The sequence below is a fragment of the Symphalangus syndactylus genome, chromosome 4 (assembly GCF_028878055.3).
Source record: "Symphalangus syndactylus isolate Jambi chromosome 4, NHGRI_mSymSyn1-v2.1_pri, whole genome shotgun sequence".
Taxonomy (NCBI): domain Eukaryota; kingdom Metazoa; phylum Chordata; class Mammalia; order Primates; family Hylobatidae; genus Symphalangus; species Symphalangus syndactylus.
Window position 1 is genome coordinate 122446989 of NC_072426.2, and position 17988 is coordinate 122464976.

The 17988-nt window shown below is 35.3% G+C and overlaps 1 protein-coding gene across 3 annotated transcripts in view; it reads right to left on the reverse strand.

The window, feature by feature from the left end:
* Positions 1–447: 447 nt before the first annotated feature.
* Positions 448–17988, reverse strand: part of IQCM (IQ motif containing M) — a 646606-nt gene continuing 629065 nt past the window's right edge. For all 3 annotated transcript variants that reach the window (XR_010120562.1, XR_008657267.2, XR_008657268.1), the window contains 2 exons: positions 5069–5173; positions 448–529 (listed from right to left, as the gene is read on the reverse strand). The gene's annotated coding sequence lies outside the window, so the exon portion shown is untranslated. The remainder of the gene's footprint in view (positions 530–5068; positions 5174–17988) is intronic.

Here is a 17988-nt window from a genome sequence, read left to right on the forward strand (position 1 = left end):
TCTCTGAATGTTTCTTCCATCTCCTATATGATGTCTTGAAGTGAATTCTTGTAATTTCATATTGCTTCATCATCCATTTCAATATAAGCTTAACTTTCTCTTAACAGAAGCAGGGCTTAGCCACCATCGACACAATTTCCAGTTCTCTGCTTCCTTCCAGTTCCTCAAAGTGGTAGACCTAGATATCTGCCTTAAAACAACCATCTTCTGGTGACCAGCTTCCTATAGGACAGCTAGATACAACCTACCTGACTCACCCCATGGGGCCCTGCATCCTGCATGGACTGTGCAGATATGCCACGGTGACCATCTCTCAGTCACAGTGTGATTCCACAGAACTCGCTTCTATTTGCAGTAACCCCACCTAGCAGAACTCCCTGAGAGATTACTGCTTGGATAATGCCTTGGACCTCAGTGAATGCCATAATCCCTAGGTCTTCTTATCTCTCTTGCTCCTCACCTGCTGGTTGAGTGTCCATGCCCCTTCCAACTGGCTTTGTAAAAGGTACTGTCCTTGTCTCTCTGGGATCTGTGAGTAAGAAAATGGTTCTGTTATTTCATGTGTTTTGCTGAGTTGCCTCCTCTGGGTCTCATGTGACCCACACACCCAAACCTACCTTCTTTCCCAGTTAAGGCTCTCATTGAGAGTGGCTACATTACTAGAAATAAAACAGAGATCAGACAAGAGCAGCAATGGCATTTGCCAGGATAAAGAATTTTCTGTGAGAGGGCACCTGGTCATGGGTTGGACACTTAGGCAGTAGAGTGTCTACCATGATAAAAAAAAGGATCCCATGAGAGGCACATTGTAAACCTCCATGATTGAATCTTTTGATTACTAGTCAGGACAGAGCTAGAACTTATGGCCACTCTCATGAGAAAGACCTCAGGACCAACTTACAGAAAATAGAGCAAGTCCTCTTCCTATCACCTCATTCAATCTTTTTTCTTCTTTAAATATTCTTTTGGAAAAATATGTATCCCCTTAGCTTCACCTACCATTTAAAATTCAGATTTCCTTATGTTACAGATCAAGCTACCTTCTTGAAATCCCCGGCTGTCTCACTGAGAGTTTAAAATCAACACATCTAAAATAAAATTTTACTTTCACATCCCAAATATTTTTATTCTCTTAAATTCCCTCTCTGAGGGAGAGCCTGAAATCCACTCATTAATCCAAACAAGAAACCTAGGAGTTATCCTGCTTTTCTATCACTCCCCGACTTCCATCACCTCATTTTCAATTAAGTTCTACAAGTGTCTTTATACTCTCTCTCAGCCTTTCAGTCTTCAGGCTCCTAATCCAACATTTCATCATTTCTTCTTCAAATCATCGCCCTAACATGCCAATCCTCCCTAGGTGCTCCTCTTTCCATATTGTTTTCCATTCCATATTCTGAGATATGGCTTCCTTTCCTGCTTAAAATATGTTTATTCATACATTTCATCAGCAACTATATATTGAGCATCTACTATGTGCCAGGCTCCCCCTATTCTAGGGCCCAGGACACTATGGTGACCAGGTTCTTTGCTTGATGCTGTTTACAGATCATTTTAACTATATATATATATATATACATGCGCACATATATATACACATAGATATATAAACATATACACTTATATGTGTGTTTGTTTGTGTGTGTACATGTGTATTAGACCTGTAAGAGCATCAAAGCTACCAAAGATTTCCATTCCACTTTGGAAATGTATTAAAAGTATTCTTGTCTCACTTGTATATTCATTTATTCATCCATCCATCCAATAACCATTCTTTAGTGTCTCTTTAATGTCTTCATGATAAAGTTCAAACTCAGTATTATGTACAAGTGCCTTTGTGATCTTATCTCTGCCTCTCTCACTAGCTATATTTTCTGCTACTCTTTCATGTATCTTCTACATTCCAAGAACAAGTTTTGTGTGCACTTATAATCTTATCTCCTGCCTGAAAGTTGATATTTCTATCTCTTCTAAGAAGAATATCCTTTCTGCCTCATTCATGGAAACTGAAACTCACATATTCAGAATAACTTGTCTTGACCACCTACCTTTCAGGTTGTTAGAGACCCCTCATCATACATAAACCTCTCTCTCCAGCTGTCCTATTGTATGATAATTGTTTATTTTTAAATCTCCACTGTGAACTTTCTAAGGCATCCCCATCATGTTTACTTTCTTACACAATGGCTGGCACATAGTAGTAATTTATAAATGTCTTTTGAATGAATAAATGACAGAATGAATGAATAAATTATTCCACTTGGGTCAGATGCTGCAGAAATATTCCGGGCTTTGTTGAACAGAATGTTTTCATTTCTTCTTTTCTTCTGAAGAGTCCTGGAATGGTGGCCTAAAACTACTATGAAAGATTTCCTAAATTAGGTTTAATTTGGTAGTGAAGTCAACTAAATTCCAACAAAATTACCATCTTTAGAGGTACCTAAAAATCTATTTAGCAACAAAAATACCAAAAGCAGTAGGAGATGTTGATCAAACTTTTCTTCTTAGACCTGATGAGCACAGCTTTTTGTTGAAAATGATGAGGCCCACACATTTTCAAATCTGTTCAGTTCACTGAAAGGGTAGCGTACCTCAAGATATTCATTCTTGAAATTCACCTTCACCTCATCTGCCTGCACAACACTTAGGAGTTCTGAGAACTGACAAAGTTTCTGAAGTTCTTTGTGTCCGCTGTCTCCCACTTTTTTCTTAAAGACAGGAGTATACTGAAAGTGCCAAACATTGAAAACTGGTATAGCTGTTGAGGCTAATCTCATCTATTCAAACAACATGAAAACAGTGAGTAGATTTGCAAGTGATACAACAGTAGCCCCCGCCTGTATTAGAGTCTTGGGTCACATTATAGCAATCTTCAGCTTTGCAAGTTTCCCAGGGCTCTTTTTACAACAAAATTCTCCTAAAAATCTGACTAAAAAATTATATTTTTTCATTGAATTCTTCATAGAAGGATCATTTAGTGATACTGGCTTTGAGAAGGCTCAGTCTCTTGCAAATTACAGATAATGCTCAGCGCAGGGCGTATACAAGTTAAATGTTTAGTCGTGAGGCCATAAATATATAAATTCTAGAATGAAAATTATTACCCTATGCAGGGAATGGGAGATTTTACATATGCATACATATATAACACTATGTATGAAATATTATATATGTGTCTCTACTTTAATCCATACATAAAAATAATGTATGGATTAAAATTCAGTTTGACTTTACACAATTATGTAATGTTCTGAAATCTTCCAAAGCTAAAGGGAAGTTAAATTTCCATTAGTAAGACTATTCTATAATACTGCATTGTTCATTAATTGTTGCTTGAAGATTGAGTATTAAGTAATGGATTCTATGGCACTTACATAACGTTTTATATTTGCAAAATGCTTTGCAATTGTGTGCCAGTTAAATGTTAACCGGCCTTATATCCATTATGGATGAGAATAAGAAATGCCTATATGCAGAAGGACAGATTATTGGAACTTCTTTAAATGAGACAAGAAACCTTTTCGTTAACTACGTATGTCCTGTAAATTATTGACCTGTCTACATCTTCCATTTTATGAACAGTCTTTGAAGTTGAAAGTTTAAAACACTAGCCATTCCTCAATTTTCATTCAGATCTTGGCACAAAACTGCACTGATTCCAACAATGAAATATTTTTTTCTAATCAGTATTCATCCCAAGTTGTCAATTTACCCTGTATTATCATGCATGTTAGCACTAGTATCCTGTTCTTCAACTCTATACTATAGAAAATCTTTTTCAGTTGGAATTTTAAAATTTAACAATTTTTTACTGATATTTGTATTTTTTGCAAAAGACTTTAAAAGTCTTTCAGGCCCTTGTTTATTATTTAAATTTGTCTGTCATTCAATAGGATTAATCAATATTTTAACATATATATATCACTTCTTCTCAATTATTTCCTATTACATTATACTTATCAACATGGAGTCTTTGCATAAATAATGTGTTTATTCTTCTATATAATTTTCTTTAAAATCTTGTGTTAGAAAGATGTTTTTTCCCTCATTTAGTTTAGCGTTAAATGAAATTGGGTGAACTGAAATAGGGCATGTCAGACCTAACAGATAGCAGAAACTCTTTAAGAATCCACAAAAACTGCTCCTTGAAAATCCTAACTCAATGTAGTTATTTGTTGAGAAATTATTGCGAATACACTTTAAGTGGATATCTGCTTAAATGATAATGATTATTCACAACTCAACTGCACATGCAATTGAAATTTTTAGTAATGTGTCTGATTCTTTAATGGAACAAACCAGAATGTTCACATCCCTGACTGGAGTCAGGAAGACTAAGTCGAAGGTGCTGAAATAGGTCAAGTGACAGCTCAGAGGGACTGGAAGGAGGGTATATAGCGGTGCTGTGAAAGGGAAGATGGTCAGGGAGAGGCCGAGCAGAATACTCTGGGGAGACAATACACAGAATGGAAGGATTAGGGGAGACGGACAGAGCACTGCAGGAAAAGCAAGTGACAGAACAAAGACAGTCGCCCGAACATTAGTTCAGATTTGGGGCAGAGATGTCTGATAGGTACACAGAAGTGTACAACTGGACTTGGGAGAGGGAGAATGGTCAGGGGGGAAGTAATAGATTTATGGGTCATTGTGCATTTATTTCTGTTGCTCTATTTTAAACTGAGATATGGGTTTGCAAAGTCAAGACGTTAAGTTCTACATATTTCTTTCTGGGTATTTTGCTAAGCTTAGGGAAAGGTATTATATCAACTATATAGCAAGGTTATATAAACGTTGAGAAAGTTTTAAAGAAATAAATAATCTAAGTACAATTTAGGACTGTTTTCATGAATTCTCAACTGTCGTCACTACTTATCTCTCATTTTCCATACAGAACACTTTTTATCCCCCAAATATAATCATTTCAAAGATGCAAATCCCTCTCCCTTGGGGAAAAATTAGGGTTAGGTTAAACTCAGAGTCTAGTGTTGTGGCACTGGAGCAGTGAGTTTTTAAAGCTCACTTTTCTTGATAACCCCTTATAATAAGGTAATCCTCCCTCCCCACTTACCATTAATAAAGGACAAGCATTGTTCTGAGTTTATTGTTATCATCTCTGCTCCAAGAGTTCTGCCCTAGCCTACCTTGGCTCTTCCAGCTTCTGCTTTTTTTTAGACTTGGAAAGAAAAAGAAACACAAAATCAGAAACAAAAAGTTAAAATACTTGTGCTACATTTTTTGTGTGTGATCATGAGCCCGTAAAACTCTTTCTAATCAGATGAAATCATTGTCTCTTCTCCACCTCAGTCCTTTGATCTTTGTGGCAACATCTAATTCACACTCATTGGCTTTGGATATTTCATCCTCAGCCAGCTGTGACACCTGAGTAATTTCACATACAAAATACATTTCTGAAATATTCATATTTATCAATTTTACTAAAGTATTTTACAATTTTAAAGTACATTTAAACAGACCTCTAAATCAATTTAAAAAAAGTTTAATACAGGCAATAAAAAGTGTCTGCTCAACGTACATTTGTAATGTGCATAAGTAAAATACCATTACAAAGTAAATACCTTGGCTCTTTTCTGTTAGCAAAGTGAAATAAGTTCTAATATTTAAGTTTTACGGGTGGACACTAATGAGAAAAAAACAATCGTTTTAAATATATAAATTTATGGAGCACAAGTGCAATTTCATTACATGCATAGTTTGTGTAATGGTCAAGTCAGGGCTTTTAGGGTATCCATCACCTGAACGACGTACTTTGTACCCATTAAGTAATTTCTCATCCTCCACCCCCTCAGCCTTCCTACTCTCTATCGGCTATCATTTCACCCTCTCTATTCACGTGTACACATGTTTTAGCACCTACTTATGGGTGAGAACATGTGACAGTTGTCTTTCTGTGTCTGACTTGGTTTAAAAAAAAGTCTTGGGTTAAAGAGCTGAAAAAAAAATAAGTGCAGTTGCTAACACTTTTGGGACAGCCTCACAGATAAGAAAAGAGTAAGATGACAACAAAAATGATTACTTAAAATTAGGTAGAATTAGATTTGAACATTAAAGAGACTTGTGGAAGAGATATTCTGAGGCATAATAAACAGGCATATTTATGTATTAATCTTTATAGGTAACTATTTTCCCTTTGAATATATTTGGAAAGAAAGTTTACTGGCAGATTTATTAGCAGATTTGTGGTATTTTGTCTTATCACTTGGAAGGCATTCATTCCAATCTGCAAAGGAATTCTTATTTTCCTAGTATGTGCTACGTTTTAACATCTTTATAGTTCACATTCTAGGTACATTCTACGTTCTATATGTGATCTACGTAGTAAAGATGAAAATGTGTTGTAACATTTGATGCATTCATGAGAAATTCTGTATATCATGGAAGTTATTTATATAATTTACTGAGACTAAAACAGATACAATTTATTGCCAATTTAAATTTTTACATAAGAAAAGAAAATATGTGCAATTTGCAAAATAGTTCATAAAAGCTGTTAAATTTGACACATTTCCATGGCCTGCATCAATCAATCATGGATTTTTTAGTGCAAGCATTTTCAGTCTTAATACTCAGTGAGTACACAACAATACGTAAGGCTTATTTTTCTTCTTCTTCTTATAGTTATCTCATAAATCTCTCCAAAGCAATGCATATTTGAAAACATTTCTCCCCCATGGTAAATGTGTGAGAGCAGCAACACAGCAATGTTTTCATTTTTTTCTCAAGATTCTACTTAATATCCAAAGCATTCATATGCAAAAATTAGTGAGCCAAATGAAGAGGGTGATTTCACAGCAGTGCTTGCTAGATTCTATTTTGCTGAATGAGAATGAACAAAAACCTAAAGGCTGACCCCATCAACTCCTCCCATGGAGAATAAGTGTTCTCCACAGATAGTGTAGGGGCCCCTTACCTGTGACAGTTTTCTAGAAGACAAGAGGCTTAACCACTTTATTTAGTACTTTACTCAAAACATTAACTTAAGAGAAAAGCTGTCAGTGCTGGGGAGGAGGCGAGGATAGGGATGGGCAGAAAACCAGAGGCACCAAGGCCAACCTGATTCATTTGGCAAAGCTTTCCTTGGCTGATATTATTAATCCTTTTCTCCGTCTGCTATTAAGCTCGGGTGGGATGGAATGGATGGGATATTGGTAGGGTTGTCAGATTTAGCAAACAAAAACACAGGATGCTCAGTTAAACTTGATTTCAGATAAACAATATATAATTTTTTCAATGAATGAATATTTTTCAATGATCCAAGATACAAATTTAACTGGACATTCTGTAATTTCCTCAGCAGCCTTAGATGTGGGGAGAGAGCATAGACAAGGACAAGCTTGTGAAGAAGAAAGGAAAAGGAGGCGCATGATAGCTGAGGTCATATCACCATTCCATGAAAAGCCTCTCTATCAGTCCCTATCTTGCATAATTTTCCCTCTCCATCACTATTTCAGGCCCATGTTGAATATTCCTCATGAATTCTGAGAATCTCTTGTACCCTAATACAAATTTGAAAGCCTTATTTGAGATAAGAGCCACGAATGTATTTTACTACATTTTGTTATCCAAACTGTTTTTATGTGAGGCTATGTTTTGTTGAAACCTCTTCCTGATGACCACACATTGTTCTAATCCTTCAGTGGACATAACATTCCCCTCTTGTGAACATAGTTTGTCTTCCGCAATCTAGAAATAATTGGTACAAATGAGGAGAGGAGGCATCCAAACTGCCCTGAGCTGAATGCTTTTACATATGCCAAATGTCTCAAAAAATTTAACTCTCCTCATAAACCAACACCTTAGTTTTACTTCTCCAAAATGCACTTGTTGCTATTACATATACAATATGTATTTTGGACAACTCACTCAAGGCTGTTGCTACAACAGGATTCTTAAACTCATTCCAGCCAAACCTTATAAATGTGGAGAATGTTGACCATCCTGGCTGAAAAGATGATAGTACACCTGAGAATCCCAGTCAATCAGCAATCTAAATTGAGTTTGCACTTTGTTCTGCATGCATCTGTTTCACCTATCATTACTAGGGCCAAGTGGAGTGCAGGTCAATGTTTAGAGACATCCAAAGTAGGGTCTATGGTCGTATTCATGTTGGATCTGGTTGAACTGTTGGAAGCTAGAGAGTTAAGGGGAAGCTCTTCACCATTTCTTCAATGAACTCATGCTTTGGCTCTCCCTCATGCATATAGAATGCAGCTCACATAAAGAGTGAGTGCATGATGTGATCTCATCCTGTAGTTGGACATTATTACTTTGTTGGCTCCCACACTTAAAGCAATTTGAATTTCTCAGCAGCCATACATCACCAATTTTGACAGAATTTGCAGGTTTGTTCTTTACTCCCAGCCTAATGGATGAAATGAAACTTGGTGAGCTCCCAGAATTGGACAACCTTCAGAATGCTGAGACATACTAAATGAAGGAAGAAAGTCCTTTTGTGAGTTCTCCAAAACTCAGATCTCCCAGTGACTACGGCAAGGTCCTGTTGTTTCAGTGAAAAGTTGTTCAACTTTGTGAACCAGTAAGTGATCTCTACAGTTGCAAAAACTTCTGAGATTCCAGAATCCTTTGTTCATTGCTTTTGTTTTTCCAGGCAAAGAAAATGGCATTTTAATAATGGCACCTTCACTAGTAAAACGACTTGCACATGCAAAGTAGATTCTCAGTGAATATTTGTTCATTCCTGATTATCCCCAAGAGAACAGACATATTATAAAACCACTTCAACTTGTTCAGGTTAGGATTTTTTGTTTGGAGTTTTGCTGTTTATTAGTCCACTTAGTTGAAATCTCATCTTAATGCCCTTTGATTAAGATTGATTACAAGATTAATAGCTCCAAATCTATTCTTGTTGTGCCTGTATATATTTACACTGGCATCAAAGAACACAGTTTTCAATGAATGACTCTTCCAATATATCAGTTAGATTTACTATTTCAGATGGAATTCTAAAAATCTGTCTGAAATGTACAGATGTCTTACTAGTATACTCTGCTTCTTAGCAGACCAGAAATAGCATACAAACATCTCATATTTATTTTTTATATCCTATAATTTTGACCTTGCCTCTGACAATGATTGGTATGTAAAAATAGAAAAGAGCTATTGCCCCAGATAAAACAATTTTTTAAATGCTGACAGTAGGGTTTGATTTTAGATTGGATGCTGTTTCTTTGCTTCCTCAAATAAAAATCATATTAAGTAGGAAATCTAATAAACATCCTAATGGGGTGAAAACATTGTTTCTCATAATTCAGCTTGCTTTCTTTACTTATTAGTTAAGCTCAGCCAGAATGGTGGGCAGGCTGGCATGGAATTGATGTGTCTTGATGTATTATGAAACATTACAGCTGAGCTCTACAGCCTCTGGGCAGAGGTCAAGTGAAGGTGGAAGAGATGATTTCATGCAGGCTCCTGCCAGAAGCTTGATATCTGATGTCGACTGCTGACCACAAGCCAAGTGAATTCACTAAAGTTTGGACACTGTACAACAAGTTTGGTGCCTCTTGTGACTGTATAATTGGTCTATACACTCCAGATTAGACTATTTATAAACACTGAGGAATTTTCAGGGCAATACGAATTTCACTGTACATGAACAGAGGTGCTTGGCAGTATTCACAAACAATCCCATTGACCGACTCTGAGGTGTACATGTTAAGACTAATAAATATAATTGGCCCCATGCACTTTATATGAAGATAAATTTTAGTGTTAAACGTCATCCTTCAGATAAAATGATCATCTCTGTCAGAATAATTTGCTTCCTTATTTGCATGTTGCCTGTCCACTCCCACATGAGAATATAAAGTCCATGAGCCTGGGGACTGTTGTCTGTTTTGTTCACTGCTGTATTCTCCAGCACAGAGAAGAGACCCTGGGCCCTAAGAGGCTTTAAAAAATATTTATCCAATGAATGAGGAGTGATGGAAGTGAAGAACACTAAACTCAAGTTAATTACCACTGGATAAAGGAGAGAAATAAAACTGCAAGAGGAACACAAGGCACCACCTGTATCTGCAATACTGTGTCACCATAAGAAAACTCCAACATAAAACATGCCAAAATACTGAGCTCTGGCAAAAAACAAAAAGCAAACAAATTCAGCCACAGCTAAAGGTATGACATGCATAAATAGTTTGCACAATTGGTTAGAGCACATGCTATGCAATTAAAAATTATATATGGTTTCAATTCATGTAGAGAAAAAGGCAGAATTGTTTTTCTTCTTGCTTTGTCTTTCAAGTTTATTTCTCTTAAAGTTAACTCTTATCAATTGTGTTTATGACTCGATTTAGTTACAAAGGTCATCAGAACTACGTTTTTAATTGCTTAATTTATATAATATCTTTCAGATTGAAAATTATAATTGACAGTTTCAGATTATGTAATATCGTCAAAGATTTAATATTTATCTGTAGATTTGGTCAGTTTAAATTATTGAAGCCCATAGTGACTTGAAAGTCCAAATTCTGTATGAAAGTACTTAATTTATTAAATTGAGTAAATTATGATTTTAATAATATTAATTAAATTGATTAAATCATTTTAATTCTTTTTTTATAGCTTCCTTCATAGACAACATCATTTGAAGTCTATAGAAAGCTTCTTGACACATATTACATTCTAGATTTTATTCATTTATAAAAATATATCTTCTGTCTCTTGGATTATACATTCTATTTTTTAATGTTGAACATCTTTCTATTGCTTTTCTGAATATGGCAATGCCAAACAATAAGCAGACTGCAAATATAAATGTTTAGTTTCATGTATTGGCAATGGCATGTTTAGAGCTAAATTACTTCATTGGCAAACGTTTAACTGTTGAAGATCTTTCTCCCTTTCTGTCTTCATCTCTCCATGCTCTGCATGAATTCTGTGGTCTCTATAGGAGGCAGTAAAATGATCTATGGTACCCCAAAAGCAGTCTTGAGGGGATTTCACAGAGCAAGTATCAGAACATGTTACAACTCATTTCTAAGGAAGTTCCTCTAAGCTTCCTGTCTATACCATAAACCATGGTCGGCTGGTCTCCTCTTCATTCATTCATTCATCCAAGATACTTTCTGGATGTCCCTGTTTTCAGGAAGAAGGGCTTAATAGTGGAATATTATGTGGGCATTGCCACTGGACAGAAACATTTTTCTCTTTGCATAAAGTCACATGATAAGCATAACCACCTCACTTTCCATCTTTTGATATTCTACTTTACTCCAGTGGGATGACAATAAATGAGGAGAAACGGATCCCCCAAAAGCCATGCAGAAAAAAAGTTTTAAGATTCTTAGAAGGCCGTTCAATTCATATGTTATTTGAAATATCCAGAGAATTTGTGGAAGATCCTTTCTATGGCTTTTCTTGAATACTTTTGAATAAAACTCTTCTTACCCAAACAGGCCTGATAGAGTTTCTTATTTTATATGCCTTTGCTCCTAATGTGCCTTTTGGCTAGAATGACTTTACCTCCTCTGCCAGATGGAATATGATCCATCCTCCAAGGTTCATTTTAAATGGAACCAAATCCCCTCTTCAAACCCTTCTCTAATTCTTCAGGCAGGAGTCATTTCTCCTTCCTCTGAATTTCCTTAGCTTCTTTATTTACTGATATGATGACCTTTAGACATTTTCAAAATATATAATAACTATGTGTGTGCTTCAGATGATAAGTTTTTGGGAAGGAGTGGGTATTATTTATCTTTGAACTCACCACCTTTCCCAGACAAATATTTTGCATGCTCTAGGCTGTCAATATATGCATGCTGAATACTATTTAAATATTATCTCCCTCTTTTCCATACAAGGAAGAGCTCAAAAATTACAGTTTGCCAGCCTATCTTTTCCCATCTCCAGGCAGTCTATCTCCTTTAAAAATAAAAGGCTGGAGTATCAGCATATCTAAAAAACAAAACAAAACAAAACAAAACAAAATCAACCCACCACTAGTAATGGCAGCTATATACCAGATGTTACACCGTCTAAGCTCAAAGAATACAGCTAACCTGGTTTCCCAGGAATTTCGGCATTGTTGAATGTTTGACTCTGCATTAAAATTCTGAACATTAACATTAAGGGGCTGATTAGTTAACTGATTGTTCAGATTCTTTAATCTTCCTACTTGTTTCCCTGTTCTGCTTAACCTTAGATAAAATGTGGCAACAGAAAAGCTGGAACTAAAGCTCTGACCAAAGAATATCTGGGGAAGGAGAGTGGATGGATTAAAATGATAGTTTCACTTTGAATTACTTGTGTATTTCGATTATAAATCAAATTTAAACGACAAATATCCCAGTTAGACCTTCAAATCAAGTAATTTTAATTTATCTGTATTTGGTTAGTTTGTTTGTTTTCTGGACATCTTTGTCTAAACGTGGTGTAATCTAGGGCACCAGATGTAATTCTCATTTCTGATGTACTTCACTAGCCATTGTATATTGTGCTGGATCATTTTTTCTCAAAAAAAAAAAAAACAAAACTTCTTTCTTTCTTATGGGTGAGAAGTCATATCCAGGTCACACAGTAAGTTAGTGTTAGAACTCAGCTTTGGAATCTGGGTTTTCTGTTTTCTAAATCAGAGCTTTATATATGTGTTAAAAAGCCAGATGCCATTAAATATCAAGCTCCTTTAGGGGGGACACACACACACACTACACACACAGAGAGAGATTCCATTAGCAAATAATTTAACTCCAGTGGAATTTTTTCAGAAAAGATCTATTACCCAATGTAAGAGAAATAAGTAATAAGATAAATGTAATAGATTTAAAATAAAGGTACGGTAAAGATTGTGGCAGTTTGTCAAAAGGGTAAAAATAGAGTTAACATGACCTAGCAATTCCACTCCAAGGTATATATTCAAGAAAAAACAAGTAAACAAACATATACCTACACAAAAATGTGTACATGAAAGTTCACAACTGCATTATTTATAACAGCCAAAAAAGTAGAAACGACCCTAATGTCCATCAATTGATAAATGGATAAACAAAATATTGTGTCTTCATACAACTGAATACTATGTAGCTATAAGAAGGAATGAAGTACTGATGCATGTCACAGCATGCATGAACCTTGAAGACATTATCTGCACAGAAGGCCATATATTTTATGATTTTATTTATATGAAGTGTCCAGAATAGACAAACCTGAAGATTCAGAAAACAGTGCCTGCCAATGGTGGGGGAGGGGCTCAGGGCTGGAGGGAAATGCGGAGTGACTGTAAATACATATGAGTCTCCTTTAGGGGTATTGAATATGTTCCAAGATTGACTGTGGGTGGATAATTGTTCAGCTTTATGAATATACTAACAACCATTAAATTGTGTACTTATTTAAACGGGTAAATTGCATGGTCAGTGAATTATATCTCAATAAAGGTGTTACATACATATTTTTAAAAAGGTAAGCTTATAGGGGCTTAATATTCATTTATTTATTTATCATTCCCTATTTTATTCATTCATGTATGCACCTGCACTACCCCAGATTGGCCTTCTCTGGTATTGTCGCCTCTCTACCTCCATCTCTACCTCTAGACTGAGAATGACCTCACAACACCCCTCGATTATCTTTCAGAGCATATGCCACATTTCTAATCACACTGCAGTCTTTATGACAAAGGATCTCACCTATTCTAATCACTGACGTGTCTGCAGTTCCTAGTATAATGGGCATGGCTCATGAAAATAGTTTCAATTATCAAAACATGAAATGTCGCATACTATTAATAAATGGGAAGACCCTAAAACATTCTAAGAGAGCAAATAAATATAATTGTATGAATGTATACCTGTTAATAATAAAAAGGAAGAGCAGAAAATATTAATTTTCTTTCAGTTGGAATTTAATTCCAAATCATCCAAGTTTCTATAAACCATGCTTGAGATCAAAAGAGATCATAGCTGGATTTCAAGGAGAACATAATGTTCTTGATATTATGTGCAAAATTTTCTTGGTATATCTACTTTCTCTGGGAGACTATACATATTTGTTATCAAATTTTTAAATAGTAAAAGAGCCCCAAGAAGCCACTGCTAGATCTTGATCAAAAAGGCCCCAAATGAGAGTGAAATTCAGTACATGAATAGGCCACCTTTTCAGTGTCTCTGTCTAATCCAAAACCAATTCCTGTTTATAATAACACTTAAATATAAACTGAATAAGCCCCCATTTTTATTTCTACTTCCATTGCTTTTTCTCTGGCATTTGCAGTTTCCTGCCTAGACCATTGTAACCGCAGCCTAACTACTCTCCCTACCAGCAGCAGAGAGATGCTCACATTCTTCTTCAGCGATTGGTTATTCACAGATGCCGTGGCAAATAAAACCCTTGAGTGGCTGACTACAGTATGCATATCTGCAACTATGATTGCTTTACTTTATCTTTTTTCACTCAGTACATGTAAAAGAGATGATCAGACCCCTATGAACAAAGACCATGATTTATCATCTTTATATTCGTGTCTGGAACATAGTAGATGTTGTATAGTTATTTGTTTAGTTGAATGGATCTGTCACCCCCAAATGCCTAATATATGGTTTGTATATGGGAGAGGTTTAATAATGCTAAACAGATGAATGGTATTTTTGTATGATATATATTCACATAGATGCACATTCTATGTGTTCATTATTTAGTCTTTCTCCTAAAGTCCTCCTTGGGTGGGGTGGGAAAGCAAAAACCTTGAAAACAGCAGGAGTCTACTTCTACATATGGTGCTTTAAGAAACTGATGTGTCTTAAAACCAAAGCAAATCCCATTAACAGAATAAAACCCCAGTACACACTTACAGTGCTGAGTAGATGAAATTCAATGGAATCCTGTAAGTAGCTACCTTGGAATTGCCATCTTGTTCCAAGAAGGTTCCTAGATTATTTTAGTATTTTTATGTAAATTTATAATACCTTGAATTCTAAAAGCTGTTTTATCAAGGATTTTTCCACTGTGTAGAATTAGGTTATTAGGTTTATTCAATTTTTCTCTTTCTTGTAAAGCTTTAATACATATTTAGTTATGACCTAATAAAGACCTTGTACAACAAAACATACTGATGCTCAAGTAGCTGCTCTATTGTGGTGCCATAAGCAGCACAAAGGGCTTATTTTGTTCCTGCTTCTGGTTCTGTGTAGGGTCATTACCAGAGGCATTTAACTCAGATAGCTAGATCTATTGTGTGTCCTTTGGTAGACAATAAATTTTTAAAAGAGAGGATAAATGCTTAGATTTTAAAAAGTCCAACATATCATTATAACTAAAATATACAGATGAAAATGCACTTTAAACCTTTAAAGAGCGCAACTGTGTTAGGTTATCAGTGTCCAATTACCTTACATTATGTTATACACAATGAGCAATTGCACGGCTCCAGCTTCCAAAACAACATTTAGCAAAATGAATCCCCAGAAATCCATCAACCACAGAAAGGTGCTTCTCATGTTCTCTGGTGGCACTTCCCTTCCTGGTACCCTAGTCTTTCCATTCAGCCATTAACTAACTATTGGCATTGGGTAAATCTTTGAGGCTTGATTACATCATCTTTTGTAAAGAATCTAGAGTCTTTATTTGCATTAAAGTCATGGGGGTTGAAGTAGATGAAGTATTGAGGCACTTTCTGGTTGCTAGGTCTAGTAGTCCAGAATTTACCCAGTATTCTCAGGCTAAATAAGGCCAATTTTAACAAGATAAAGATAAGACTGTATGCTCTCCCGACTTCATTTTGTGTTCATGTTCAGAATCTACTTCTACAATACCACAATAAGCAATTCAAGCAAAGATTACCACTAGTCTCACTACTCAAAGTCTAATGGAAATTGTTAACATTTAACTACATTCTTGTTTTTAAATTTCTTAATATTTAAGCTTGTTTTGCATTTCTTTTTTCTCCAGCTTGTGGGTTTTTTCACATTCTAGTGTTCTTCCTTTATGTCAACTGTTCTTTCTCAACTTGGTTGCTGGCTCCCCTTCCTCTCTTGGCTACTTACATATTAACATCTATTCCACACCCAACCAGACATTCCCTTGGCCTTTTCCCTCATTCTAAATATTACTTGATTGTGATCAGATTCATTTCCATGAATGAACAAATCACCCCAAATTAATATGCTGTAGGTATTTCCAACCCAACAAATTTTAAATTAGATGAATCCTTTCCTTCAAACATAGACCTATTAAGAGGTCAAATACTTTACTTCTTAGCATTAGTAGTTTTCTGTTGCTTGTAATAGAATACCTGAAATTAGGTAATTTATAGAGAAAAATAATTTTGTTCTTACAGAAATGGAGGCAGAAAATTTCATGGTTGATGGACTGCATCTGGTGATGGCCTTCTTGCTGATGAGGACTCTGCAGAGAATTCTCAAGCAGCACAGGGCATCACATGACAAGGGAATTGAGTATGCAAGCTCAGATCTCCCTTCCTCTTCTTGTAAAACCACCAGTCCCACTCCCATGATAACCCATTAATCTAATAATCTAGGAATGAATTAATCTATTTGTGAAGACAGAGCCTTCATGTCCCAATCACCTCCTAAAGGCCCCACCTCTCAACACTGCCACATTTCAACATGAGTTTTGGAGGGAATAAACATTCAAACCATAGCAATAACTAAGTGATTTTGAAAAAATTGGAAGAGTATTACAAATAACAGAGCTAAAAATGACTACTTAACAAAAATTTGGGTATACATAATTGTTAAAGCTGATATTGAGAGAAGTTACACCATTGCTTTTCAACAAAACATTGTTTAAAACCTCTGTGCACAGAGTGCTGGCATGATGAACTTTGGGTCTGACACAAGATGAAAACCCCGAATTCACAAAAATGTAATGGTATGGTCAGTATTTTATATTGTGTAAAGCAACGAATTTTCAACCCAGAATCCTGGGAAAGATCCCATTTCTAGGTACTGTATATAAGAATCTTACAGCTGGGGTTGGAATATCAAAGAAAAAAGACTAGGGTTTTTAATCTAGTGTGAAAAATGCTTCAGATGTTACAATTATATGTTATACATGAAAAACATATACATATTTGAAAATTTAGATAACATTAAACAAAGACTTCAGATTTTTATGTTTAACTAGTAGCACTTTGTTTTTCGAGTCATTATGCTTGAATTTACTTTTGGCATTGACGCCTGCATTCTTCAAAGCTTCCTTAATCAGCAGGATTTCAGAATAAAATTAATTCTTAATGATCTGCAGTAATGGAGAGCATAAACAGAATAGAAAACAAAATAATACCAGCGAAAGTAAGTAACATTATATAAAAAGGAATTTGTTCCTCAAAATGTATCAAATATCTAAATGTATAAAACAAAACTGTACAATTTTTAGGAGAAAACATAAGTGTAAATCTTCTTGACTTTGAATTAAGCAATGGTTTCTTAAATATGATACAAAAAGCACAAATAACAAAAGTAGATAGCAATAACTGGACTTCATCAAAATTAAAAACTTTTGTACATCAAAGGACACTATCAAGAAAGTAAAAAGAAAACCCACAGAACGGAAGAAAAATCTTTTAAAATTATATGTCTGATAAAGATCTAGTATCTGGACCATATCAAGAACTCATAACTCAGCAATACAAAGAAAAACAACCCAATTAAAAATTTGTCAAAGTATTTGAATAGATGTTCCTTCAAAGAAAATATACAAATGACCAATTAGTAAATGAAAAAATGTTCAGCATTATTAGTCATTTGAAAAATGTAAATCAAAACCATAGTGAGATTTGAGGTACCACTGAACACTATTTCCTATGTTTATGTATAGGAAAATAACAAGTGTGGTAGGGATGTGGAAACACTTTCATATATTGCTGGTGAGGCTATAAAATGATGCAGGCACTGTGGACAACAGTTTGGCAGTTCCTCAAAGAGTTAAACACAGAGCTACCATATGACCCAGTAATTCCATGCCTCGATATATACCCAAGAGAACTGAAAGCATATG